This window comes from Anguilla anguilla, chromosome 19 (assembly GCF_013347855.1).
Source record: "Anguilla anguilla isolate fAngAng1 chromosome 19, fAngAng1.pri, whole genome shotgun sequence".
NCBI classification, from domain to species: domain Eukaryota; kingdom Metazoa; phylum Chordata; class Actinopteri; order Anguilliformes; family Anguillidae; genus Anguilla; species Anguilla anguilla.
Genome location: NC_049219.1, coordinates 14,092,487 through 14,120,317, shown reverse-complemented (window position 1 = coordinate 14,120,317; position 27,831 = coordinate 14,092,487). Strand labels below are relative to the sequence as shown.

The 27,831-nt window shown below is 49.5% G+C and overlaps 1 long non-coding RNA gene across 1 annotated transcript in view; it reads right to left on the bottom strand.

Moving 5' to 3' along the window:
- LOC118219145 overlaps positions 1-27,831 on the bottom strand; it is a 137,969-nt gene that overhangs the window by 16,297 nt on the left and 93,841 nt on the right. Inside the window, exons 9-11 of the long non-coding RNA XR_004763665.1 lie at positions 4,331-5,963; positions 4,083-4,139; positions 473-935 (exon numbers count right to left, since the gene is read on the bottom strand). This is a non-coding gene — a long non-coding RNA (uncharacterized LOC118219145). The remainder of the gene's footprint in view (positions 1-472; positions 936-4,082; positions 4,140-4,330; positions 5,964-27,831) is intronic.

Genomic DNA, 27,831 nt, shown 5'->3' with positions numbered 1-27,831 from the left:
GAGTTCGCTCATTTGTCCCATCCAGTCCAGCTCTCTGCGGGCCGAATTACTTTAGGAAACGGTGACACGGGTTCGGACGCGTGGCGTACCAAAATCGCCGAGTCATTTCCAAAGGAGCGAGGGAAGTGCTGCTGTCAGTCCGCTGACGTTAAGTATGAAACGAGCCCACGCTCAGACAAAACACAGACACGTCGCAAGAGCGAAAATCTGCTACAGGAGTGTTTTTACAGCGTTGTCCGATGAAAGGGAAAAAGAGTATAAATGTTTAGAATTGGCAGCATTAATCATAATTTTTGCCAAGAGGGCCCAAAACTATGTTATGTTATGCCATTTCCAAGGGGAATAACAGTTTACAAACCTCAGTTTTGTTTTTGGAAGTGCAACCTTCCATCTGTTTTGTGTTCCCATGAACTGACATGATTTTTACAAGGGTGTAAAAAAAAAAAAAAGAAATAAAAAAGAATCTCTTTACCTCCTCGGCCGTGTGATTTTGGCAATTCAGTGACGGTTGTGAAGAGAGGTTTTGACAGCCCATCTGCGGCTAAGAGACTTCAAGCCAAGTCTTGTCTCCTTCCAAGAAGAGCTCATCCGAGTGTCTCTTCCAGGGAACACAGTTTTCAACACCTCCGGGGCAGTGGTTAAGTGCCCTGATGCTACGGTACGATCATCACGCAGGTGGGAGTCAGGAAAAACCACAGTCAACATGCTGCACCGGTGCATGATGGGAAATCATCCACTCCCCCATTTGAGGCTGTCAGCTGAGTTCCTCTGGAAATGGCTGACGCCAGGGAGGAAGGGTTTCAGTCATTCGGACTGTGACTGCAAGTGCTCCCAGCAGTTCAGCAGTTCCCCCTGATGTTGGATTGGATTGCTGCAGAGTCAACGGAAACGGCAATGGGAGAGGCCAAGAGTTCCAACTGGGTATTCCAACAAATCTGGAAGAAAGGAGAAAGGAGAAAAAAATTATTTGTCAACAAAAATGACGTCATTTATGTAATTTAAATATCCAAAATGAAAAAGGATTGGCTCACAAAACGTGCTGCTGTGAACCAGTAAAAATGATCAATCAATCAATCAATTTTTATTTGTATAGCAAAATTATTTAACTGCATGTTTCTGGTTTGCTTACCATGTTACCCTTTCAGGGTCAATGTCTAAACCCTTTCTGGATTTCTGATCTGGTCACATGACTGATTTCCCTAGCCTAAGCCTGGGGTTGATGAGACGCATTTACTGGGGGGGGGTTAGGGTTAGGGTTGGGGGGGGGGGGGGGTGATGGGGGACACACGGTTTGAATAAGGGACTCCTGAGGCAACAAGGGCTGACTTTAAATAAAAACACAAATGGCCACATTTGCTTCTCTGAACATTACAGGCGAGAGACAGCTGGGGAGAGCGGGTTCGATGACAACGTCGGTCGCCATCCTGCGGTCGCTGGGGGGCTATGACATAAGTAGAAAAATGGCTCAGCGCCGTGATAGCATTTGTCGTGTAGTGGGAAAAACACGGGGGGTGGGGGTTTGGGGGGGGCAGGGGGGGTGTAGTTGGGGCCAGACAGACACAGCCCCGAGGCTCGGAGTTCCGCAGGCACAGGTGTAGCTCCCGGTCGCCCAGGCCCGGCCCAGACCGCTCTCTCTGGCAGCCCGCCGCTCCGGCTCCACCAGTAGCGAGGGGCCGCCACAGCTGTTTCCGTGCCCCAAATACCGCCCCGGCTGGCTGAAGGCCGTCCCGCCTGGAATGCTCTCTGTCTGTCTGTCTGTCTGTCTGGAGGAAAATAGCTCTGTGCCATGACCTACTTCACTGGGAGAGGGTCTGTCCCCGCCCACCCTCCCCTCCCCCCTCCCCCGTATGTGCTTTCGGGGTCTGGGCCTACTGCTGCCACAGGCTGGCCGGAGAGTGCCGTCTCTGCCCAGCCAAAACTCATAACTGACCTTTGGACCCAGGAAGAAGCTGCACCGCGGGGCCTCTTTTTACGACCGTGACAGCCATTGTTCCCAGCAATAGCAAAGAGCTCCACCGCCAGCTCTAAGCCACCGAGCCTCGCCACAGCGCAGGGCATATGGCTGCAGGAAATTTCCAGGGTCAAAGGTCAAACTAACCCCCCCCCCCCCCAACCCCCCAACCCTCCAAGTGATTCGCCTCCCCAGGGTGATGCGGCGCAACAGGCGACTGAGCGATAAACCCAGCAAAGAGCGGACTTGTATCTGCCGTCTTGTCAGCGGACGCAGGAACATGATTTCTTGCCCTAAGTGCTGACGGAAGCAGCCCTCAGCCCTATAACGCTCGGGGCAAGACAAGGGCCTCAGTGAGGACGCTGTGCTCGGGCTGAACTGAGCCCCTTCATCAAAATGGGGCCAGTAACGGGTGGCCATCCCACTCCATCAATAGTGCACTTTATCCAAGTTTTATGACAACGACCCTGGTCCCTCTCACGTAACCAGGAAGAGCTTTCACTGGCATCGGGCAGCAAAAAGGCCTCAGCTGTAAAAGGGGCCCCTAAAAGATGCACCGGGGGCAAGAGAGAGAGAGAGGCCCCAGAGCCTGTTTGCATCCCTGACCCCTCGCCCAACTCACCCCACCCCCGACTCCACCCACACCTGTTCACATACATATCCCCTTTCAAATGAGGAGGGTAGCCCCTTTTACAGGACCCAGCTGCACAGGAGGGGGAGGGGGAAGGGGGGAGGGGGGAGGGGGGAGGTGGACGTGGACGTGTGGGAGGGGGGCTGGGTAGGAACCCAACAGCTGAGTTCTGCGTGTTAAAGGGTTAAGGTTAGCAGCGTTGCGCTACGGGTGTGAAATCTAAGGGCTTCTGTGGCTTTCCTTCAATCAACGGCCAATTCAGGGCTTGGAAACAAGGTGCGCAAACTCTTCAGTCAAACTGGGGCCTTAACCGAGTCACTTAAGAGCAGAAACACACCGAAAACCAGCAGACACTGCGGCCCTCTGGGACGGGGGGCCCGCTATCCAGTGATGGCCCTTTTTAAGAGGATGCTCCTCTCTGGCCTGCTGGCATACTATAAATGACCCCAGACACAGGAAGTGACCCTCAGAGAGAGGTACTCGTACCCTGCAAGTTCCCCTCTTCCCCCCCATTAGCACAAAGGTCACCAGTGAGATCATAAAATATACGTGAATGGAAAATACTGACAGGCACACTGGCACAGAGGAAAAATAACAAAAACCCTGTTTATTTAGCAGCTGGGAGAAGCTTATGGTTTACCTCATCCCGCTGTGTCGCGGCCAGCGAGAAGGCGACGGGAGTCATTCTTACCCAGAGAGGGGAACACGCCAGGGGGACAAGCTGATTCGGGGCGGGACAAGAACACGGACACGTACCAACTCGACGCACCACCAAGGCCCTCTGGCACCCTCTGCAACACGGACTCTGGCTGAGGAACACCTGCGGTTCCGCGGCCGTGACTCACACACAGGTGGCCTCACCTCTACCAGGAAACCGAGTCAAACCCCCCCCCCCCCCCCCCACTCGGCTGCCACCGAAAAGGCCGCTCCCCGTCTGTGGAACCAGCAACGTCACGTCCAGCGGACCAGGAGGGGGGGGGGAGGGGCGTGGCTGGGGGGGCCGGCCGCTCCAGTGTCAGGACTTCAAAACCGCCTTTTGAAGTTGCCCCGTCCCTCACAGGGACCTCCACATGAAAGCAGGGCCGTGCAGCTTGGCGGCTACAGGCTGCACCTGCAGACAGGGCCCTTCTCAAGGTCTCCCATTAGCGACAGAAAACAGAATTTTAAAAAAACACACAGAGGAATAAGTTCGCGATCCTACAGTGCCCGGCACTGTATAACTCAAACACGGCCTCTTCCGCTAAACCCCGCCCACCTACATTTTCCATCTCCAGGGATTAGCTGCACTTCTGAGGTTGTTGTTTTTGGGACATCCACAGGAATTTTTTTTTCTTTTTTTTGGCCTTTTGAAGAAAAATATAATATTATAGTTTGGGGGTGGGGGGGGAGGGAGGGGAGTTCAAAGTCAGAACTCTGCAGAGGGTAAGAGTGAAATATTTCCTTTGATTGTGGTACTGAAATTCAACCGATACTTTGAACTTATGAAGGAGATTCAGATACCTTGAACCAAATGCAGAGAAATGTTACTGGCACGGACAGCAGAATGTTACTGGCGATCTAGAGATAAAAAAATAACAGTTATTGAACATCTACGATTCTCAACTGAATATATTTTATTTATAGAAGGCTCTGAGGCTTCCAGCCAAAAACAATTCTCGTAAATAAATCCTAACGGTATCTTTGAATCACAGACCCCTATGTTATAACCTTCTACAGGTGTCCAAATGTCTCTGTGTACTTATGCTCACCTTCTCTGAACAACAGCTTGTGTTTCGTTTTCAAGAGCACCTGGTGGCAAATGCAGACCACCTGCAAAACAAAAATCCAGAAAGATTTGTTTAAAGAAATGGCAGATAGACCTTCTGACTGTCACACAAATATTTTTTCACGATCGGTCTGTTCTTATTCACGGAGTCTCGTGATCAAAGACTTGTCATTTATCTTTTTGCGATTGCTTTTTCATTTTTAACCACCTCAGAATGAAAATGAAAACAGGAGTGAAATCCACTGAAAGCGTGCCTGCCGGCACAGAGCTTAAGACCATGACTTCACCTCTCACTGTGGTAGCGCCATATCCGAGTCAATCATGCAGAATAATGTGTTTACATTGAATAATGTGGGGTTTTCAAAGCCCTACCGTTTAAACTGTACACATTTTTCCACTATTTCTCTTCATTACTCATTCATTCTGAGTAATTCTGCCCTGTGAGAAGGAATTCGGCACCTAATTCACTGGCAAAGGAAAATATAATCACAAATTCAACGGGGCAAATTAATTTCAGATGGGTCCCTACTGCCCGAGACCCTGGAAGGAAGGTTCTTTTTTTTCCGGAATACTACTGTGAAAAAAACCACAAGTTTAAATTCTGGCACTCAAGTGAAACTGACTGCACAACACAGTAAAACTGTCAGTCTTCTCTGGCTATTTTCGACTGCACCAAGTCCTCTCATGGCTGTTTTGATACGTGTTATTAGCTTAACAGTAGCAATAAATCAGCTCTTGATTAGTCCCTACAGTTTGGCTCCATTGCTATGTGGAGGCTATCCAGGCTAAAAGGCTACTGGAAAGTGTCATTAACACTGTTATAAAATATATAATACAAAGCAACACATCAAACCTGCAAAGTATGAGAAACAGTTCTCAAGTAGCGCATTTTTAATTCCAGTGTTAACAGTGTAAATATAAAGTTTTATTTGTTTTTTTTCATGATAATTTTTTCAGTATTAGTTACGGTTGCTTTTTAAATGCTTCTGCACTTGAGGGTTTCCTCCTGACCTTTACGTTCCTGTTGATTTATCATTCGATTGTTTGTTTGTGAAAGCTTTGAGCCAATTGCATTCACACTGAAACTATCACCCACAGGTTTCATGTACAATTTTTAAATGTCATCTGAACCAAGATGCATAAATAATCTGTCGGTTATTATTGCTATTTCTAAATGCCACAGGCCTGCTGCACTGCTCTGGCTGAATAGTTTTCACTTATAACCAGGAATGACTCAAGTGGAGCAAAGGTTCTCCATGCAGCCCTCAAAAGAAATTTATGAGATGCCAAGAAAGAGCTACTCCCCACCCCTCCCCTACTCGCTGAGGTCAGAGGTCATTGCCATTGGCATTTTTTGGGAGCAGCATGTAAAACGGGGAGTGAAATTCTTGCTTCTGCGGCTGCCGCCTGGCTGGACTGGTCTGGCAACATGGCTGCTGGCGTTGATGTCGTCGTTGGGCCTGGTCCGTGCCTATTGCCCAGATGCTTCAGAAAGGTGACCCTGGCACTGAAGCGATCTTTGTTCCCCTGCAGGAAATCAGGCTTGGGCCTGGACCGCTCTTCCAGAACCTTCTGAACAACCTCCACCTTCTGGTCCATTGCCGTCACCTTTCATCCTTTGGCACAGAGACAAACAAGGAGAGGGAGCGGGAGAGAGAGAGAGAGAGAGAGAGAGAGAGAGACAAGGCCTCCTCTTAACCCATGATCCTTTTCAACCACGGAATGTGTTAATTCAGTTTCATGTTCCGTGCGCAACAAGGGCAATGAATTAACCCCAGACACAGAATATAAAGACATGGTTGTCTGAAAAACTATAGCTATCTGCAGACTGCAGACTTGTGGACACACCACCGCCACCCGATGTGTGTTGATACACGCAGAGCAAAACGCCTACACGTACACCCTGCAAAACGACGCCGTCTGGCTTTGCACCCACACCTCAAATGTCATATCTGCCACAGAACTTTGTGCAGGTTTACTGAACCCCCACACCTTTACCTCTGACCGGGCGAACACACCTGGCTTATGAAGCTAGAAATAACACCACAAGCTTCTCAAGTGCATCACAAAATATTCAAAATATTCAATACTACTTTGTTCAGTTATTCCTATTCTGAATATAAATGGGAGGGCAGTAAATTGCTGAAGGCATATTTTAAGGGGCCCTCGTGGGACAGGCCATGCTGTGGCATCCTGCTAGGCTAATATCTATTCTAATCCCCACTTGGCTTTGCATCATCTCAACTACTCTAATTAAAAACTGTCATCTCAGACTAACCACACACCATAAAGTTTTTTTTTTGTTTTAAGTTTTTGCAGAAATATGCTCTGCACAAGACCTCCGAACAGGAACACAATAGCCTTTCCATGTCCCTCTTTTCAGAAGAAGCTGTTGGGAAGCAATCCCAAATGGTAAACTCAGCTGTTCTTGATGCCAAAATTGTGCAAACTTAATCTAATCTTTTGGCCTAGTCATGACGAAGGCCAAAAGGACGGCATGCACAACGGAGATTTTCACACATCTTGTTAACTGGAAAGTTACATCAATTTTGCAAAAGCATTTTTTGTCCGTCTCTGTTAGAGGTCTGTCCCCTTTTACTTTTCCCACTGAAGCTGAGTGCAAGCAGGAATATTAACCCTCACTGCAAGACATCAACATGAATTACACGAGGCTCTGGGATACCTTCCACTTGGATAGTCAGGGGTGATATTCAAACACAACTGCAAAGCCTCAGTTCAAATTCCTTTCGCCGAATGCACAGAGACCTGCGATGACTATGAAAAGAGAAATGAGAGATACGAAAACCCGCTTGAATATCGCCTGATATTTGGCCAACTTGAAACCGCTCATTATGACTAACGTCCCCCACTCACAGTAGCTGCTGCACTTGCAGAGTGACTCAGAGTGGGGCAACTGAAATTGGGTCTGACTGGGGGGTGGGGGGGTGTGGCAGGGCCAGGGGCTGTTGACAAAGTCGCCCCCTAGGGTCCCAGGACAGGTGACTCCTTCAGCTGTCTCCAGCAAATGGCAAGAGACCTCAGAGTCCCCTCGGTGTCAACCACACACCCCACCCCACCCCACCCCACCCCCCCGGAAGCCTGCGTGTGGGGCCTATGCGTGGAGCGACATAAGTGGTGACAGTCACACTGACGAGGCAACACCAATCCCTTTTCACACACGCTACCGCTACCACTGCCTCGCCGCACACTGAGCAGCACAGCTCAGCTCAGGGCGGGACTGCGCTTGGGAGCTCTGAGCAGGGATGGGTTTCCACATCGCCGTATAAGGCAATGCTACTCAACCTACACCTGCTCAGAGAGATGTGGCAGTTGGGCGAGGCGTGAATCAAGCCTGGCTGAATTATTTCAAATCCAGCTAACATCACCCGTGAAAGATCACCCCAATTTCATTCGCATCTATTTGTGTTGTTGCAAATTCATTCGTTTCTCCTTAAGGTACTGGTGCCACCATTACCATGAAGTACCATTTTCTCAAAGGGTTCATGTTTGCTGAAAAAAATGTCAATTCATTACTTGGAAGACTGAGCTTAATCCTGAAGAGTGCAAACGGTACACCCTCCACCGTCACTGATCAGAAGTAGCTGAACTGTTTTCCAAGCAACAGGACCGAAAGGTCAAAGACAGACAGAGTCGTCAGACCTCTACTGAAGTAAGGGCTTCTTACAGTAACTCACTTCCTGCAGGGCGTTTACAACCTTCTTGACAATCATGCTGTGATAATGAGACAGACCGACTCACCAACCAACCTTCACTCTCCTCAGTCTTTGTGTATGTGAGCGTTAGGTCTGAGTTACAAAGTCGAAGGAATTCCTGGCAAAAACACTTGGGGCCCCTTGTTGTTATGTTTAACCATGGCATCATTAGAAATAAAAAAAAACAAAAGTAAAATGCTTGTGTGTGTGTGTGTGCATGCGCGTGAGTGTGTTTGTGTGCGTGTGTGAATGCGTGTGCGTGTGAGTGTGTGTATGTGTATGTGTGCGTGCATGCGTGTGTGTGTGCGTGTGTGCGTGCGTGTGCACTAATCCATAACAGGATCACATAAGCCAGCGTATGTGATCTTGTTGCTGGGTGAGAGGTGCAGGGCCACGGGGCTGAAGCAGCCTCCTGCAGCACATTCACTTGTGAAACTGCCAGCTCTCTTTGTTTCTAATTCTGAAACACAGACTGAAACCAAACGGCCTAAATATACCACAATTGGCAAGTTTTCAGCAGAGAAATTGAGGCAATATTATTGCACGTGCTTTCAGGGGCACCACAGTGCAGGCGATGATTCAGGGGAAACTGTCCAAAGAAAGATATCAGTGATTAAAGTTTTTTTTGTCAAGCACTTAAGTCTGATTCAAAGCTCAGTGTGATCCACAGGCTTTTGGGTGAGGGGATGGATGAGCACATTTCTGCCCACGGTCTGTCCATGCCCCCCTGCCAGGACCTCGTGGGCCCATTTCAATATTTGCCAATTGAGTGAGACAATTTCACTAGTCAAGCAAAGTGTAACACACACACAAAAAAAAAAGTTTTATAGGAAATAAGATCACCACAAGACTAAAGCAGACGTTTTTGGCAGTGCGACAGTTGGCCCACATCTCAGGATGCACTCGCGACTGTCCGAAATGATGGGAGCCCGGGGACACGAACAGTGTCGCTGGCTGTCCCAGAACGGGACAGAAGCACAGAGAGGGTAAAATGTGTTTTGTACACTCTACACGGTGTACTCTCTCTGGCCCTTGTTGTTTGTTAAGGGACCCCGTCCTACGTGTGCGTGACGTCTGCGCTCGGTAAACGGGGGAACGTACTCCAGGAGTTTCGCGGGTTTTCGGGGCGCAGCAGTGGGAGACCCGGGCCGGGACTCCAGCGAGAGGCGAGGTGAAGAAGCGCGCGACTCCACGGCTCGAATTCCAGCCGCGGACGTGTCCGTTACCGAAGCACCGTTCTGAGTTTTTTTTTTTAAACTGCACGTTGCCCCAGATGAATGGACTCACTTTACCACTGGCAGATACAATATGTTCTTTGTGTTTATAAAAAAAGAAAAAAGAAAAAAAAAAAAAAAGGGCGAGGGCTAGCGTAGCAGGATTTGGGGGCTGTTGGGTGTGGGTGGGTCGGGGGGGGGGGGGGCTGTGCTTTAAAGAACAGGAAACTGAGCAGGAGCACCTGACACACATGATAAGTATCAAGGCCTTTGCCACGTGCCATTAAACTGCAGCCAAGGCCCTTCCAGGGGACCGGGCTGCAGGGTAATCTCCCTCAGTGTGGGCGTGCGCTAAAAAGAGGCTTTTGTTTCTGAGCCGCTTTCACTGGGAGGTACAATCTCAATCTCATCTGCATGGGTTTTTTTCTTTTCCTTTTCTTTTTTTTTTTTTTTTTTAAAAAAAGGAGATCTTATTCCAATTCAAATATTACAACAGTGCTTGTGTGTTTAGGGCAAGCAACAGCGTATTTTATTAGATTTGATTATAGCTGTGATGGGATGTTGCGGCAGAAAATTGTCAGGGGGGCAGCAATAATTTACATACAGGCAGCTGACTGAATTCAGGGGGGAAAAAACCACTCATAAGATCTTGTGTGTGATAGCAAATCGTTCTTGATTTCATTTTAGGGTCACAAGATTTATTTCCCCCTTACGATATGAATACCCCAAACTGTTGGTTTAAATGATTGGTTGAATATTTTGGCTGGAGACGACTTGTTTTGCATGAGGTACCGATTTACCTCAAAACCAGTCAAACTGCCTCCTTTGTACACGTCCAATATCTGTGCCCTTTCACCCCAAACACTTTAAATTGAACTGTGTTCAAATACAGCTCTTTTTAAAAATATGACCTTTTTTTTCTATGACGTATAAGTTACAAATTACACACAGGCATGTATTCTTCACCATTTGTTCTTCCTCAAAGCACGAGCAACACAATTAACTGTCATCTTTGACTCTATCCGGGGAAAAACAGTTTGATCAAAACCTCGTTATGATCACCGTATGCCTTCTAGCAGAGAGACGATTTGATAACTGTGGCGAGCGAAACCAAGCAAACGAATCACGTGATCATTCAGCTCTGTGACTTTTTTTTTTTTTGTTTAAAGGGCTCTGTAAATATTCAGCCCAGTTGCCTTTTCTAACATTTGTCTCCCAACAGCTGTGGCTCTCTCCTTTCTTTCATCGGGGCCCTGCGTGGTGGCGGGGGCCACTAGGACGGCAACAAGCCCCCATTCAGCACCCCACAGGGGGGAGCAGGGGGGAGACTCCCCCTTCCCCCAAAGATGAGGAAGAGCTACGAGCCACTCAGCAGCCTCATTCTCCCCCTAATCTATCCTCAGTGAGCCTCACTGAGAGCCTTTAAAATGTGTTCTCAGAATTACAATTACGCCTCCAGCTTTCCTTTCCATTACATTAAGCCACATGCCCTTAATTATGAAAGCTTCAACTTTAGGACCATTAGTCAAGAAACAAATAGAATTACATGACAAAAACACACACACACACACACAAACACAGACATACACACACACAAACGCACAAGCATGCACACATGCACACACACACACAAACCCACACGACACATGCACACACATGCACAAAGACACATGTGCGTACACACACTCGAAGACAGAGAGACACAGACACACACACACACACACATTCTCGCTGTCAGCTGACGACCACACATACCATACCACTGCAGGGACAACTGGTCTTGGGACGTCACGTTTTAAAGGTCTGGGGGCGTGTTCACAGGACAGGAGTGCCTGTGCCGAAACCCGGCTCCCAGCTGTTCCCTCCAATCTCCTGCCAACCAAATAAGGCCCCAAAAGGACGTTAGTCTACGGGCCTCTCAGCCGCACCCTTTCGCATACCTCACAACAGCAGCACAATAAACCAGTGTTTTAGCAGAATGTGTTTGTGAGAATTGAGGAAAAACAAAATGGAAGCACAAAGAGAGAGGTCACTTAGCAGGGCGCTGGGCCGTCACCGTTTTTTAATTAAACCGGTTACGCTCGCCCCAGGTGAAATTTGTGGTCCAGCTACTCGGTGGTTTCTCACCCTGGTTGCCTTGCACTTTCAATGAAGGCCTCACCTTTGTTCCACCTTTGACACCACGATTTGAGAAGCGTTAGGTAATCGAGCCATTTCCCTCACTGAAGGTGCCACAAAAAAAAAATGGGGCACAGGCCTCACCTTCCTGCTTGCCGCCATGCCAGTCAGATTTATAGGCAACAAGGCCTGTCAATCATTTACATACATAACCCTATGCATGCTGGGATTCCCTCTGCTCTGTCATCGGCTAAAACTGTTCATATACTTTTAGAAGTCTGTCCCTCATTTAACCCGGGTGTTTCCATCTTTCGATCACTGTTTTTTCCGCCTCAGTCTTTCTAAATCTGAAGTGAGTTCTTGGGAAACGAACACAGAGAAACGGCTCTTTTTGACGCTCAGGGTACAAAGGTTAAAGTGTTTCCATTGGTGGAACCTTTTAAGGAAAAAGGTGCTTCTGATTACTTAAGTCCATGCCAAATCCAAAGCCAAACAAGACGCCAAACAACACCCCCCACCCCAAACTACAACAGTGAGAATGAGCAAACAACCCCAGCTACACTACAGCAGAGCGACAGTAAAACCTGCCGCGAGTGAACAGCATCTTTTGTTTGACGTGTTGGTAAAGGGGGAGGGGGGGGGCGGGGGGTGGGTGGGGGGTGACAGAGACAGGCCGCGGCTGCGCAGGGGTGCAGACGGAGCGCCTATCGGCTGTCCCGCCCTTATCTGCGCTTCTGTTGACATTCTGAGACCACGTTTTTTTTTTTGGGGGGGGGGGGCATACTCTGCGGGTGGGAGGCGAGCGTGCCAGCTGATCCGGCCCGACTGGAGGCCGCCATTCCATAAAGACGCATTAAATCAAATAAAGCCTGTTTTATGTTCTTATTGCCTCCCAGCCACAGCTGCGGGGGAGGGAGAGCGCCGTCCCGTCCCCCTTTTACCCCGTCCTCCTCTCCCCCCCCCTTCCTCCTCCTCTTCTTCCCCCCCCCTCTTCCCGAGCGCTGTCCCTGCCGATTCCACATCGCTGCTCTTAATGTGTAAAGTTCAAATCCAGACTTTAGCCAGAGCCGGTGTGACGCGTTGTTATTTACTGAGATGTATTAGTTCCACACCGCTCCCCGCCTCACGCCCCCCCCCACCCCACCCCCCCTCTCCAGCTGAGGAAGATGAAAGGCCGTAGCGCGGCCGTGGAGACGGCTCGTCTGCAGCCGACGCCGCGGGAGAGGGAGACGGGCGTGGCGGAGTACCGCTGGCGTCAGCCGAGACCCGGGAACCAGCCGGGGCCGACGGTGCCGGACCTCATTAGGCAGCACCTGACCCCCGTGGACGTGACGCACGGCTCGGTCTGACCCCCCCCCCCCCCCCATAACAGATACGGATCGCGGCGCCGTGCTCCTCCCAGGTTCCCCCTCAGCCTCAGCGCGCGCCACAGACACAGACAGACAGATAAAGGCTGTAATAATGTGACCGTAATGACTCTTCACAGGGTTTCACAAGATTCATTTCACCTTCACAATGACTCACCGCTTCATAATAATAATAATAATAAAAAAGTTAAGGAATTACATGTGAATAAAGTATTTAAAAAAATGTAAAAAGGATCTAGGCCCAATTTTATACCCACTGAAAATCCCGCAGAATAAGATATTGTTTGTAGAATGATGCAGACAGCACACAGCATGTTTCAGTGCATCTGCACTACCTGTCTTTGGAAGGTCACAATCTTATTTTAGAGAAATTAACAGGGACATTTCGATCACATTTCATTAAGCATTCACACGTTCGTGTGTGTGGGGAAAATGCTCAGCTGCTCTATGAAATCACTGTGAGTAAAAAGGACAGGGTGCTGCCTGAACAGGTGGTGTGAGGTGACTTCCTTACCCTTGTCAGTTATGCAAAAGTGCTTAAAAACATCAATAGAGCGCTGGGGACAGATTATATGGAGTCATCGAGTGTGAGTGCAGACAACAGCGTGGTTCTAATTTGTGTGGTGAGAACTGGGGGGGGAATCTGGACTATTTAGACCCTAATCTCTTAATGAAGGCCCGACTAGCCAAACCGGGTTCAGTGTTCAACAGTGCTAATGACGCTAAATGGCAGTCTATTTGAATCTTCCCTAAATTGTCTAAATCCCATGCCACATAGCACACACACACATACCACACACACAGACACACACAGGTGTGTTTACCTTACTGGTGTGGAGAGTGGGGGCAGGTGTCCTGCCCCAGAGCCCTGGAACAACAACAACCCCTCCCCCCCCCCCCCACCCCACCCCGGCTGTCATTCCTGTTCCACCTGTGCCTTCCTTCCACTGTGGAGGCTCACCCCCCCCCACAGCTGTCGGCCGGTGGAACAGAAAATGAAGGCCAGGAGGGTATTTTTAGGGCTAAAGTAAACGCCCAGGCCCTGGCTCCTCCAGTCACGGGCCTCTGAAAGGAAGCAGTCAGGATGGAGAGCGCAGCCTCTCAGGCCTAAATTACAGAGCGCCAAGGTTTTATTTATTTATTTTTTGGGGGGGGTGTTAGGACACCCACGCAGGAAACCACTGCAGGTACCTCTCTTTCATGTGCCCCCCCACCACCTGCCCTGTGCTGTTATGCAGTTCTATTTTTAATGCTATGTTTGTACATGCCCCACACACCAAGCTCCTCTTTTCTCTTGGGCATTAGTCACTGAAGGGCAGGGTCATATAAAGTAGCCATTACTGACGGCTAAGGACATAGACGACATTTAACCCTGGCTCCAATGAGATCACACTGGACACAGTAACCACACAATACACTTTCACAAAAACACTGCCTTATCCTCCGCGCCTTTCGTTACGCAAGCTAAGGCCGCCTGTTCTAATGCTCAGCATAATGTGGGCTTCAGATGGGACGTTGGGACCCAAATTTAAAATAACTCTTAATATTGGGAGACTGCATCCTCTCATAAGGGTCTGCCCTCCTGTACCGCTGGGTCTCTCTGAGACAGACAGGCTGACTGCAGAGTTAGTGAGGTCAGGTCAGGCCCTTGGGATGCTTTTAATATGCTTAAGGGTTTGTTTTTAAAGCCACATCTTTTACGTACATGCGCACACATTTAAGGACTGTCAATAAAATTGCAGCTGCAACTTTGCATCTGGAATTGTAACATGAAAGACAGGGAATTTAAAAAAAAACAAAAACAAACGTACAAACAAATTACTCTCAAGGGAAAAGAAACCAACAAGCAACATCACACTATCACTATGCTAAAGAAAACATTGTTTGCGTGTATATTTTGGAACAACTTCAACGGCGAACGAGGAGAAGGGAGAGCGGAGGACGGAACCGAAGATCTGCTGCTCGGAGCCTCAGACCCGGGACGAGTGGAGGCGCACGCAGGAGGCCGGTACACATTCGGCTTTTTCGGTTGCGCCCCTTGCCGTGATCCCGCGTTAAACATAAGCTTGAGCATGAATGTTGACAGCAGCGAAGCGGCGGGTAGGTTAGCGACGCGCCACGTAGGGCCTGATGGGGGGGGGGGGGGGGCCTGCCGCCTGCCCCGCGCCCCACCCCGCACCCCCCCGCGCTCAGCAGGCAGCTGGCAGATAGATCAAGGTGTATATCTGGCAGCGCTGAACACACACGCGGGGACAGGTGGTCTTTCCATCGGGCCACCAGGCTGAACCCCTCTCTTTGTTCCAGCCCATCTGGATACTGCAGGCAGACAGGCCTAACAAGAGAGGGGCTGTTTCCACCAATTTACCTTACTCAAAAAAAAACTGTACCTTCTCTGCGTTTTTTTTTTGGAGGTGGAGGAGGGGGATGGGACGTGGGGGGAGAAGAGGGGTGGGTGGGGGGGGGTCTGGAAGTTAAATCGCAGGCTCAGCTCAGGAGCAGATCTGACCGTTTAAATAGCTGGAAACGCAGCGATGCGTCCTGGCGCAGCTCTTCCTCGGGACGGTTCCTAAACCCGCGATAATAAACAAAGGAATCTCAGAATACGACCAATGGGAACGCACATTAAACAACATCTGACAGCCATTAGCAACATGATGGCATGAACCAGTAAAACACGTGGAAACTATGCACCGATGGTTGGATGGATTTTCTCCATATACTTAAGGGCCATTTAATAACTGTCAACCCAAGCCTAACCATGCCCAGCACAACCAGCTGAACATTAACCAGCACACACCTCAGAGAGGCCCACGCGTCCATTTATTTAACATCTCGCGAGTTCTGGTGAAGCCAGTAATACTACAACAGCACAAAAGAAAATATTAACTTTGAGCACGAAGCACGATGCTTATCATTCACACACCCTGCGGATACACATGTTCACATAACAGGATACGTCTGAAAGGCCCCGTCTGCATTTCCTGAAGTTTGCTGAAGTAACATTGCTCACCCGTTTCATTGCTGCCATTGTGCTGGCAGAACTGAGCGTCCCTTGTCAAAGATGTAATTACAGACGTCACTGCGCCTCGTGAGGCACATACCTGCTACACTCACAGCGGACATCGCATCCCTCTCTCCTCAAACCGGCGGAGAGGAGGGGGAGAGCTGGGGAGGGGCGAGTCGCTAACAGCTGTAACCTAACGCACGTCTCACATTTCCCTTTCGCATAAAGGGCGTTTATGTAAAGGCCAATTAAACGAGTAGGGGCCGGGGCAGGAGCGCAGGCCTGTGAGCGCTGTTTGCTCAGGGCTGTGCGGCGGTGGCCAGAAGCTGCGGAACGGCGCTGTGTTTTGGAGAGAGGAGGTTCACGGGCCGGGCTGGTATTTTGCACGCGCGGGAGAGATGGCCCCTCGCAGCTGTGCAAACCTCGCAGGAGGCAGGGGTGCCGCGCGAGCGCCTCCGAAAACCGTAACCCCCCCCCCCCCCCCCGACCTCGCGGGCCCATACGACCGCCCCGCCGAGCCCTGTCCAAAACCAACACCCCCCTCCCGCCCCCTCCTGCCCCCCCCCCGGGCCTCCACACCTCAGCGGCACGTGCCTCCGTCCCCCTCGCGGCGCGGCGTCCGAATCGAACCCGGGACCCCGGAGGCGCGCCTCTGCTCGGCCCCGCCGCGCCCCCTAATGAAAACCTGCGGCCCGCCAGGACCGCTCCTCGCTCCTCTTCCAGGAACTCTCTTTGTTTTCCCTCTAGTTAACAGTCAGGGACCGGCGTTCGGAGTTTAGGGGGGGAAGGGGGGGGGGGGGGGTTCAAACGTTCAAGCAAAGTATAACTGAGAGTTCAGCCGGAATGAGAAACAGAGGACGGCCGCGGCAGCAGGCCCCAGCCCAGCGCTCTCTGCGCACAGCGAGGCCCTCTGTTGTTCCTGCGCTCTCCAGCACAGGGGAGAGAGAGAGAGAGAGAGAGAGAGGGAAGGAGAGAGAGAGAGAGAGGGAGGAAGGGAAGGAGAGAGAGAGAGAGAGAGAGGGCGGGGGGGAGAGAGAGAGAGAGAGAGAGGGAGCGAGTGGGAGAGAGAGAGAGAGAGAGAGAGAGAGAGGAAGGGAAGGAGAGAGAGAGAGAGGGAGGGAGGGAGGGAGAGAGGGGGAGGAAGGGAAGGAGAGAGAGAGGGAGGGAGGGAGGGAGGAAGAGAGGGAGGAAGGGAAGGAGAGAGAGAGAGAGAGGGAGGGAGGGAGGAAGGGAAGGAGAGAGAGAGGGAGGGAGAGAGAGAGAGATCAGCTGGGAGACGGGCAGAGACGTCTCCTGCTATCATCGTCTCTCACTGGGGATGAATGATAGCTCACATCGGCAAAACAACGGTGGCATGCACATCGACACAAGCGTGCCAATGAAGTGCTTAATAAATAACAATGAGATATATTTTTCCCCCCTTCCAGCTCGATTGATAAAGGAGATGTCACAGCTCGCCGCTGGATAAAGCAGGCCTTAAAAATGGGCCCAGCTTATGAGCGCGCCAGCTAATGAGCGCAATGTCCTCATAAAGGCCTGGATTCAATCCACTCCCGCTCTCACAACTTTGACTCATGATTGAATTCAAGTCAGAATCCAGCGTTTTTTTTTGTTTTTTTTTTTCTCCCCCCCCCTCCACCCCCCACCCCCAAATTTTAGCAAGTTCAGCCAGACTGCGCTCGCGAAGAATAAATCCAACACATGCGTTTAATCGAGAGTTAAAGCTGAGGACAGACGCTGAAGGAATTCAGGTCAACGCCGCAGCGTAAGGTCGGAACTCATTTTTTTGTTGTGTGTGCACACGAAGTGAATGAAGATGAATAAAAGAAAATGACGAGAGAGAGAAAGAGAGGGGGAAGAGAGAGAGAGCAGAGGGGCCAGGCAGCCTTCAGCCGCGTGCCCCCCCCCCCCCCCCCGCCCCTCACCGAGCTGCTTTTTCACTTTCTCTCGTACGGGGCCCATAACAACGGCCCTCTTATTGCAAACCATTCATCTGGTGTATGCCACCCTGCGACATAAATCACAGCCTCTAATAACCCGGCATTCTTCTGCCCCGGCCCGGCGGGCTGGAGACCAGGCCAGGCCCCATCACAGGGCCCTTTGTCTGCGAGGGCCGCGCCGGCGTCCCGCGCCGGTCCATCTCCGCACGGGAGGGGCCCGTAACCCACGGGAGACATTTTTAAAAAGATGCTTTGGGGAAAGGGGGGGAAGGGGAGGGGGGGTGTTTAAAGCAGAATAATGAATATAACATCTGAAAACACAATAAAATCAACCCCCCCCCTCAAAAAAAAATGGTTCCCATTATAGCCAAGGAATTGAAAAGACAGACGGGCTGAACAGAAGTATGTACACAAGGTGCCCCCCTCCTCTCTCTCTCGCTATATATATATATATACTGAAATAGCATAGCTTTGAATGGCCCTTGTAGCAAGTGAATGAGAGAGATCTGCTCCTGTATCAAGCCGTCTTGTCACTGGCTGAAAAGCCATTGTCATCTGGATTCTGAATCCGAATGGACCAATCATGTGTTGTGTTACTGTGGTGCAACACACGAGCCTGGGCCTGAATAAAAGTGACTTGGTCAGTCAAGCCCACTGCAGTAAATAATTGGGCAAGAAAAAGGTGCTCTGCTCAGAGTCCTGGTGTAGAGGGAGGCAAAGAAGTCTACTTTCAAAACTAAACAACTCTTGACTCATTCACTGTTGAGTAATGAAATTCCCGCCCTGCCGCCAAAAGGCTGTGTGCATTTGATTGCATATAGTATTATGCAAACAGTATCTGTAAGCCTGGTCTGGTGCGTGATGTCATCTCCAGGATAGCTCTGGCCGTTTGTGCTCCTCCCACTTCCCTGCCTGACTGACACCCTGGGCCTGGTGCAGAGAGGCAGGAGGGGAGCCATGGCGATGGAGACATGACATCACTTTTCGGTTCAGAGCACCCATAGGGTCAACCAGGATGATACACTCAGAATTTCCCCCCTCCAGTACTCCCATATTACATTCCATACTGAAATGTATCTTCACTTTCACATTTAGCTCTGGCTGCACCATGATGTCATTCGATTTTCTTTCTCTTTCTTTTCAAGGGCAGGCAGTAAAGCTGGTAATGATCCCACAGAGAGAGGGGCTCTGTGGCTCCTGCACTTGTGCGCTTTTAGCCTCCTGCAGGAACTCCAGGGGCTTTCCAAAGACTTTGCCTCCATTTCTTTCACGTTGCTTTTGGTTGTTTCTCATTAGAGCCGCAATGGCTACCCTGAAGACGGAAGCAGAGACCAGGGACCTGCCATTTCGCAAGAGCACAACCGCCATAATAACCGGTCCGGGCACAAGCGATCCCCACGGGGGACCGTGCGCTGTGTGTAATGAGTCCCTAAGCTGGTAATCGGCTGTAATTAGAAGGATCTTGGTGCATCTTCTCCACCTCAGGTGATCTGCACCAGGAAACCCTCGCTGCTCCTCGGTCTGTAATTAGAGAGCAGTCAGTCTGGTGCCTGTGGACACTGCCCCATCACTTGTCTGTTGTGTTTCTTTTTTTAATTATATATTTTTAAAAATACTTTTTGTTTCCTCCTCTACCTTTAAGCAGCCAGCTGCGCCACTAGAGGCAGCTGCCCTTGTGTTGCAACTAGGTGAACAGAGCTGTGGCACCAGTGACTAGACTCCACACAGTACTACATGAGAGCTGCCGCCCATTCGTAGATATGTGTTTGTCTTCATAACAGAAAATGGAAGCCTGAGGATGTCTGATATGTTTTCTTACAGTTCAGTGCACGGCCAACAGCTAACTGCGTGGGTTAAGTGCAATTTGGACATAATAAACCAGACGTGCCTCGAGTGAATCATCCAATGCCAAGTGAAACATAAGCTTCAGTGCTGTAATTAATCCATTAAATCTACTCACTTCAAATCACAGAGGTGGGGAGAATGGAGAAACACCCCCATGACACTGCAAAAAACCAAAAAAATAAGCCAATCTTTACAAGCATTTTATATTTTGACTTAAAATCTTGACTTGTTCATCTAAGTAAGTAAGATGAACAGATTGCCAATGAGCTAAGACAATTTCACTTGTCAAGCAAAACACTTAAAGCAAGTTAATATTTTCTAATTGATAGAAAAACACAAGATTTTAAGTCTCATTACAAGACTGAAATAATTAAGACAGATGCATTTGACAAAGCTTCCATTTGAGATGGGTTCATGTTCCCATCAAATTTTAATGTCAGCAGGCCTAACACGTCTGTTGTTTTACATCCCCGTTGAAAATCTATCTGCAAACACAAAGACACTCCTACAGACAGCAGGTCTGCTTCCACCAATGTGCATTTGCACTTTGAGCCTAAGATTAGTTTACACTGAGCACCTGCGCACAAAATGACAGCAACCTGCAACCGCACATTACGCTCTTCCTGGTGACAGCATACAGGAATGTGTCAGCCATTTTGGGAACATATTTACAGTCCTGCAATGACAGGGTGCGCCCCTGGTAAAAACTATCAGAACCTTGGAACCCCCTTGCCTGCCTTAAATTCAAATTATGTCAACACCTCTTTAAACACATTTGATTTTTCAATAAATTGAATAGAAGATTCATTCCTCTGCTGCCCTGAGACTCAGAACCCCCTCCACCTCACGTCAGTCAGCACCTGCCAAACACTGGCCCTTGTTACCTGAGTGCCACTCACAGTAACCTGAGCTTCTGCAGCTGCCTCAATTTTCGGGAACCGATCAACGGGACGACCCAGAGACCGTCTTAGCGTTTACCCCCCTCCTGCTGGGATAACCGTACGGTTCCAGGGTTGGGTGGGGGGAAATGTCCCTGCCCTCTTGGGCCTCCACTGTGGGGAACGGCAGGCCTGGACACGGCCGTGTGAATGTCAGCTTGCCTGTGCAAAACACAGCTCACAGCTCACAGCGCGCTCTCATTCTCCTACAGGATCCCCCATTAGTGTTGAGCATTTGGATCTGCTTAAAAAGCAGACAGTGCGATCTCCACGGTTACTCCCGTGAGTCATACCTACCAGCTGTTTTTGTTGTGCTGTTCACTGTTTTTTTGACAGTAAAAATAAAAAGACTTAAAAAAAAGGTAAAAAGTAATATTGGAAATAGCACTGTAAAACACTGGATTTCATATTTGCACACAACACAGTTCAGTTGGTGAACAGTTTGCTCAGGGAGCAGACATGTCGTGGGGTAACCTCTGACCTATGACCTCTCACCCCTGCTCTGCTAGGTCACTGGGGAGGGGGAGGGGGGGCTGCACCTGGAGCATAATGCTCTTAAAGATGACCTGTGGGGCCAATCACAAGGAGACAGCCAGCATCCCTGTCCATCACACGCCTCCCAGTGTCCCTGTCCAATCACACACCTCCCAGTGTCCCTGTCCAATCACACACCTCCCAGTGTCCCTGTCCAATCACACGCCTCCCAGTGTCCCTGTCCAATCACACACCTCTCTATACTGACAGCCTGGGACCCAGCTGTGAGCTCCGCCCCCTCTGCTCCTCACACAAGCGTATTTGCACACGTGGAGGAAGAGGAACACGGATGCCGCACACACCCGTGCCACAAAACACACGCTTTTTCCGACGGTAACGTTTTACAGTTTCGCACATATGCTCGGGGTCTGTAAACTACGCCAACGCTGCCGGGGCCCGAGTCACGGGGACCCATGACTAATCCGAGATGCCAGACCTGCTCCTGAGGGTTCCCCGCTGCTGCAGTCAGCGTGAAGTTAATGTCCCATTTACAGCGACCATAATGAATATAATGCAGCTAAATACGCAGCCACTTTCCACCATTAGCGGCCTGCACACATTAAAACTCGCTGCCCCCGCCAAACGCAATTACAACACTTACTGCTTAGTATGATTATTTCAAAGAAAAAAACTGTTGACAAGGCTGCATACTGTCAGCAACATCAAAATAGGAAACACGAGAGGGGAACTTGTGGAATTAATAAATGACAGTTACTCTGCCTTTTTGAAAGCAACAGTAAAAAGTGTGAAGATGGCATGAGCACGTTGCTGAAAAACTGTACCCTCCAATGCAGAACAGATAAAAAACATATGATTAAAGCTTATGGATTTGATGTAAGGAAAGAGAATAGCAGCAACCTTATCCCTCAAAACTGAAGAGAAATGAGCTTCTTCACTTTGGCCAAGTGCTTAACTCATTTCACAGACTTCCATCCAAGTTTTAGTGCACTGATGGCAATTTCACACATGAATATGAATCATTTTACAAAGACAAAGGCATGGCCTGCTAACAAATCCCATGCATCTTTTGTGGGCTAAAGCTATCCTAGTAAAAATGGCCTGTGGTTTTTAAGGACAGAAAACACTCAGTTTTCTAAGATTTTAACACAAATTATTTCTAACAAATTAAAAATGCTTCATGAAAGTCATTTATTATCATACAAAAGACTCAAGGTCAATTACTACAGGCTGATAAAGTAAAAAACAAAAAAAAAAAAAAACATGGGCAAACACACGGTAAGAAAATTCAAGGCTGAATAAACTGCAAGAAAATGATCAGCTGCAATCCCCTTTTCACCTCTCCAGCAGCTCAGCACTGCGTGAGGTAGCGAGCGCGCTCAGAATTTCACACGACTGTCTGAGCTCAGACCAGTCTGAAAGGGAAGAGGAGGAGGAGGAGGAAGAGGAGCCTCAGGCCGTGGGGTTATTAATGAAGCTGCTCTCTCTCTAACTCCTCCAGCGTAGTGGCGCACCACACAGCCCATTACGCAGTGCTGAGGTAGACAGGCGCGATAAGGCCAGACTGACAGCTCTGGCAAAGAGCCTTCCCAGTGTGATGCAATAGCTGCTGCGTTTCCTCTGATTTGTTCAGAGTGTGTGTGTGCTTGCCCAAGTGTGGGTGTGTGTGTGTGTGTATGCGTGCATGTGTGGGTGTGTGTGTGCATGTGTGCATGTGTCTGCGGATTTGCATGTGCATGTGTTCGCATGTGTATCTGTGTACATGTCTATGCGTGTGTTTGTATGTTCATGTGTGTAATGTTTGCTTTGTGTGTGTGTGTGTGTGTGTGTGTGTGTGTCTGTGTGCGCCCTGAGAAACAACAGCAAACTGGATGCCCGAGGACAGTTCCAGCACCCCAAAAACAGTGACACATTCATCTCCTTCCAAGAAACCCGCCAGCATACAGCACCGTCCGCATCCATCACTCCACACATCTCTAACTAAAAATGAAAAGCTCCCCTGACGTCAGTGACAAGACAATTTATCGCTTGACGGGGAAAAATGTTTTTGCCAAACAGGAGCCTCTGCCCCTCCCAGACACCCACGAGACCTCAGGAAACAGGACGGCCAGTTTGGGGGAGCTGATGGCACTAGGTGGGGGTCGAAGGGGTCCCGTGTGCGTATGAAACGGGCGTGTCTGCGTCGACGCCAGCGAAGGCCCGAGGGACCAGGGAGAGAGGCAGTGAGTGACAGGGAGCCGGGTGACTGACAGGGAGCCGGGTGACTGTCGCGTCGCTGTAATGGAACGCTCGACAGGCCCCGGGGACGTGCAAGGCCCCCCCCCCTCGTCCCCGTCCCGTCCCGTGACTGATCCTGGAGATAAGGCGTGTGCGAAGAACGAAAACACAAAAGACGCACGAGGGAGAGGTGGGGGAAGGGGGGAGGAGGTGTTCTTGGCTGTCTGAACGCAGAGAGGTACACAAACAAATATGGCACGCGTTACGGCGTCGGCTTTCAGCGCGCGTGGTTAGCGATTAACAGCCGGTTACAGCCTGTTTACTGCCTGCTTGTGACACCTTCCCTGCCAACATTTGCTCTGAAGTGCTAATCCAAATACCGCCCATGTTACGACAGACATTTTGGGTTGTTTCTGTCTCCCCCTCCCGAGCCTCCCGCACTTCTGGTGCGCTTACGGTAAAGGACGGATGAGGGAGGGGCGCTACCCAAAACACAGGTCCTGAGAAACATACAACAATGTCCAGCAACCCTACAGGATATGCTTTCCCACATGCACCAACAACAGAGACCCGTCACAGAGATGCTTTATGGAGAAACAGGAGGGAAACTGGGCAGAAACCAGGGCTGAACCCCCAAAAGGCAAGCGAGTGAGCTTAAAAACAACTCCCCAGTGGGGAGAAAAATACTCAAATGATGGAAGGGAAGAAATCCCAGGAGGAAGCCAGCTACAGAAGGGGAGCCCATCCTCTACTGGCCAGCCCAGTGTGTAGACACACACACACACACACACACACACACTCTCTCATACACATAACTCAAACACACTAATACACAAACACACGCACACACTCGTACATGAATGCACACACACACACACACAAAAACTCACTCACACACACTAAACCACAAACATGCACATGCACTCTCATGTCCAGTACACGCACGCACTCTCATGTACACACACACACACGCACACACAAAGAGAGGCCGAGCGCAGCAGTTGAAAGTCCACTAACAAGCTGCTCTTTGTTTTGCTTCCACAAATTACTGCGAGGTTTGCCGCAGCGAAAACTACACGAAGCGGGACAGAGAGACGGGGAAACCGCCGGGCCCGCGCGCGAGGAGCTTCTCCCTGACTGAGGCCTTCAGAGAGGAACATAATTACACAGGGGACCAGAAAACAAAGGGGGGATAAATCACAACGGCAAAAAGAAAATCGTGTCATCCCCAAAAACTGCCAGCGGGACGCCGACCCATGGGAAGGCATTAAAATGCTGAGAGGCTGCGAGCACTGACCGCTCTTCACATAACTCAAAGAAACACCCCACTCAGCAAAAACAAACATCTGCACTCAACACCGCTGAGCGAGCGCGCTGTATTTTTGGCAGAGGGGCTGTCCTGACACAATGCCTCTTGGTTTTGTTTGACTCCTGTTTATATAACTCACGGTCACATGGAGCCGACTTTTTTTTTTTTTGCAAAAATGCGTGAAGCATCATGTAGGATGGAGCCATGTTTCATTCAATCAAACAATCACGGCAAATGTTTTCACCATAGGACAGTTTTACAATTAAACTGTCGTATAGCACAGAACAAAGCATGATTATTTAAAACAAATATTTAGACCTCAGAGTGCTGAAAAATGAACTACAAAAAATTTCTGAAGCCCCTTGACAGACCCGTTCAGAAATAGGGACGGTATTTATTTGGCATAACAAGGACAGGAGAGGACCAGGGACCCAAAACTGACACGTGCTGACACGTGACGAGCCATAAGACAGGACTTGGGTACACAAACACGTCCTTGGGTTTGGTCAGCATTTCGCCCAATGGGGGGGGGGAAAACAAGCAGTAGGGACTCACAGAACATTCACTTCTCCTTTCATTATCTCTCACTGCAGACTAAGGTGGAGCACAGCACGGATCCCTAAAACTGCGGTTTTAAAGGCTGTCTTAACAAGCCTCCGCCTTGTCTCTGGTACTTAAGGACCTGTGGTGCACCTTTAGGTAGAGTTTTACAATAGCTCTGTCTTCTCTGCCTCCAAGATGCCATAAATAGAATGAGCTGGAAGCTGCACCCGATGTACAGAAAGATAATTTCAGCGCAGGAATACGGCAGTGATTCAGTTAGCGAGTCGCCCTCCGTGCCCTCAGAGCAGAAATCCAAAATCTAAAACCAATTTCCCTTTCTGACAACGTTACTGCAGTTATTTGTACACTCGAGACTACACGCATTGTGCATTATTCAGAATCCTCAGAGGACATCCCCCACACGCTCTCCCACACGGCCGCAGCTTCGACGGCTGTGAGGAAGTCTGGATTTTATTCATTCTTTTTTCTTTTCTTTTTTTTAAACCGCGGGGGAAAGTGAAGAAGACGAAATGGACACGCGCTCAGAATGCCAACTACTTCACTACTTCTTTTCCGAGCGGTCCTCCTGCAGCCCTGACAACTGCAGCAGCCTTCGGCTGAAGAACCGAAAGGCCGCGTTTGCTCGTCTAACGTTCACCAAAAAAAAAACCAAAAAAAAAAACCCTAAAGCAAAGATTTGTACTTCTCAGTCACTTCTAAAACGGGCTGAAGACAGAGCCCTTAACAACAAATGAAAGTCAGCTGGGTGTTGCAGGCCCAATATTATCAGCATTGCTGGTGACAGATGGAGACTGGAGCCACACCACAAGCCACAGAACTGCTCCTTTGCCTGTGTGGTTACCTGCATCTCAAGACATTTCCACACCATGTCTTCAGAGGTGTTCCTTTTCATGCAATATCTACACTTTATTATACTATTATTATAATGTGGTAAGTTGGTATTATTATGAGTGGGAGAAAATCAGTCCTGGTGCGGCACAGTGCCCACAGGTTTCTGCGGTCCTCAGTCAATCAGCAGTGAGTCAAGGCCTTGGAAACAAGATGGATGGGCTCTTCAACCAATCAGTGTCTTATGTTGAGCACTTGCATGCAGAGATGCACTGAAAAACATGAAGCACTCCTGGACTGGAGTCTATGAACCCTACTTTAAAGTCTCTTTTTTGGCAAATGGCTGAAGTAAAGCAAGGCTTTTTGTTTTTGGTAGTACTTGTACGCATGCCTTTCCTTGATGGACCTACTGGAGCAGGCAGGTTCCAGCTCGTGCAGAGCTGGGAGACTCTTTTTTTCCCCCCCTTTTCTGTTCCCAGAAGAGAAAAGCGTCAAGGCAAGGTTTGGGAGGTGACCATTCTGGTCTCTTGCAGCACTCTTCTCTAAGTCAGGGCCGGGACAAAGCGGTGCTATTGCAGCGGGGTGTGGTAAGGACACACACACACACACACACCAGAAAAAGAAGAGAGGAACGAGAGGAGGAGGTAGACGGGAGAGTGTGAATGACGACACGCAGACTCGCCTAAGTGATGTGGCAACGTACTACCTCAGATGACCTTCTCCCGGTTTCCTCCCTGCTCGAGTGCGTGAGGCTGACTGGCGGCCGGGCGGGCTGACTGGCGGGCGGGTGGGATGACGTGCGAGCTCAATCGGACCTTTATTGTCCTGCGCCGGAGCCCCACCCTGCCGCCACTGTCGTGCCGCTCGCTGTCAGCTGCCATGACGACCCGCCGTGCCGGGAGGGATGGGGAACAGCGGCTTCTGCGCTTTCGCGCTGGGGGGACACGTCCGCAACTGCGATATGAACCCCCCAGGTCTACGATCTTATTTAACCCCCCCCCTTACATACAAGTGAAACGCCTCCTATGAGACTTCATTTATGCATTTAAATCTATCCCCACGCTCCACTGTACCTCTCCTGCTACTTCGCTCTGAGAAGCTAATAAAAAAAATAAAATAAAATAAAAAATAATAATAATCATTATTATTATTATTGTAAAATTTGAAAATAACAGCAATACAGACTCTTTCAACTGAAAAAAAACAAGAGAATAAAAGAAGTTTCTCCCCCACTTGAGTGGAAGTGAAGAACGACGTAATGCCAGCTAAAACGCAGTTCTGGCTGAGCACAGGGGAAATCTTTAAATATCACTCTCGCAGGGCCATGGATGAGGTCCAGAATCTCAGCCATTTTCACTCAAACGATCTTGCCATGCTGCAGAAGGGCTGACTGTCAGGGTTTAAGGTAAAAGCACTGACACTACGTAATGACTGGAAAGACTCAGGGAGCGACCGGATCGCGCCACCATTCAACTTAAGCACGAGGTTTTCATGTAGTTCTCGCTGGAATCCATTAAAGGTTCAAATAACCAAATGTACATAGCAGCAGTTAACAGCCTGCAATTACTGACACCATGGGCAAGCATTTTCAGGAGACTCCTCTCCTCTCCCCCCCCCCCCCCCCCACCTTTATGAATATATTCCTGGAAGTGGGGAAAAACTGCAGCCATAACATTTTATTTATTTTATTTAACCTTTATTTTACCCAGGATAGGTTCGCTGCGTAACAAGGTTAAAAATACCACAGCGGCACTGCTGCTGCTGAGGTTGAGTTTACGGCCTGCGCGGTACGCAGATAGTTTGCTGATTAAATAACTTTCTCAGCCCCACCTTCTTTTCCATTCAGGCCGGGCAGTGCAGTCGCAGCCCTGGGTGAGGCCGCTCGGTCACGGACGGTAAATGTACGAGCAGACGGGGGACAGACTCTCCATACAT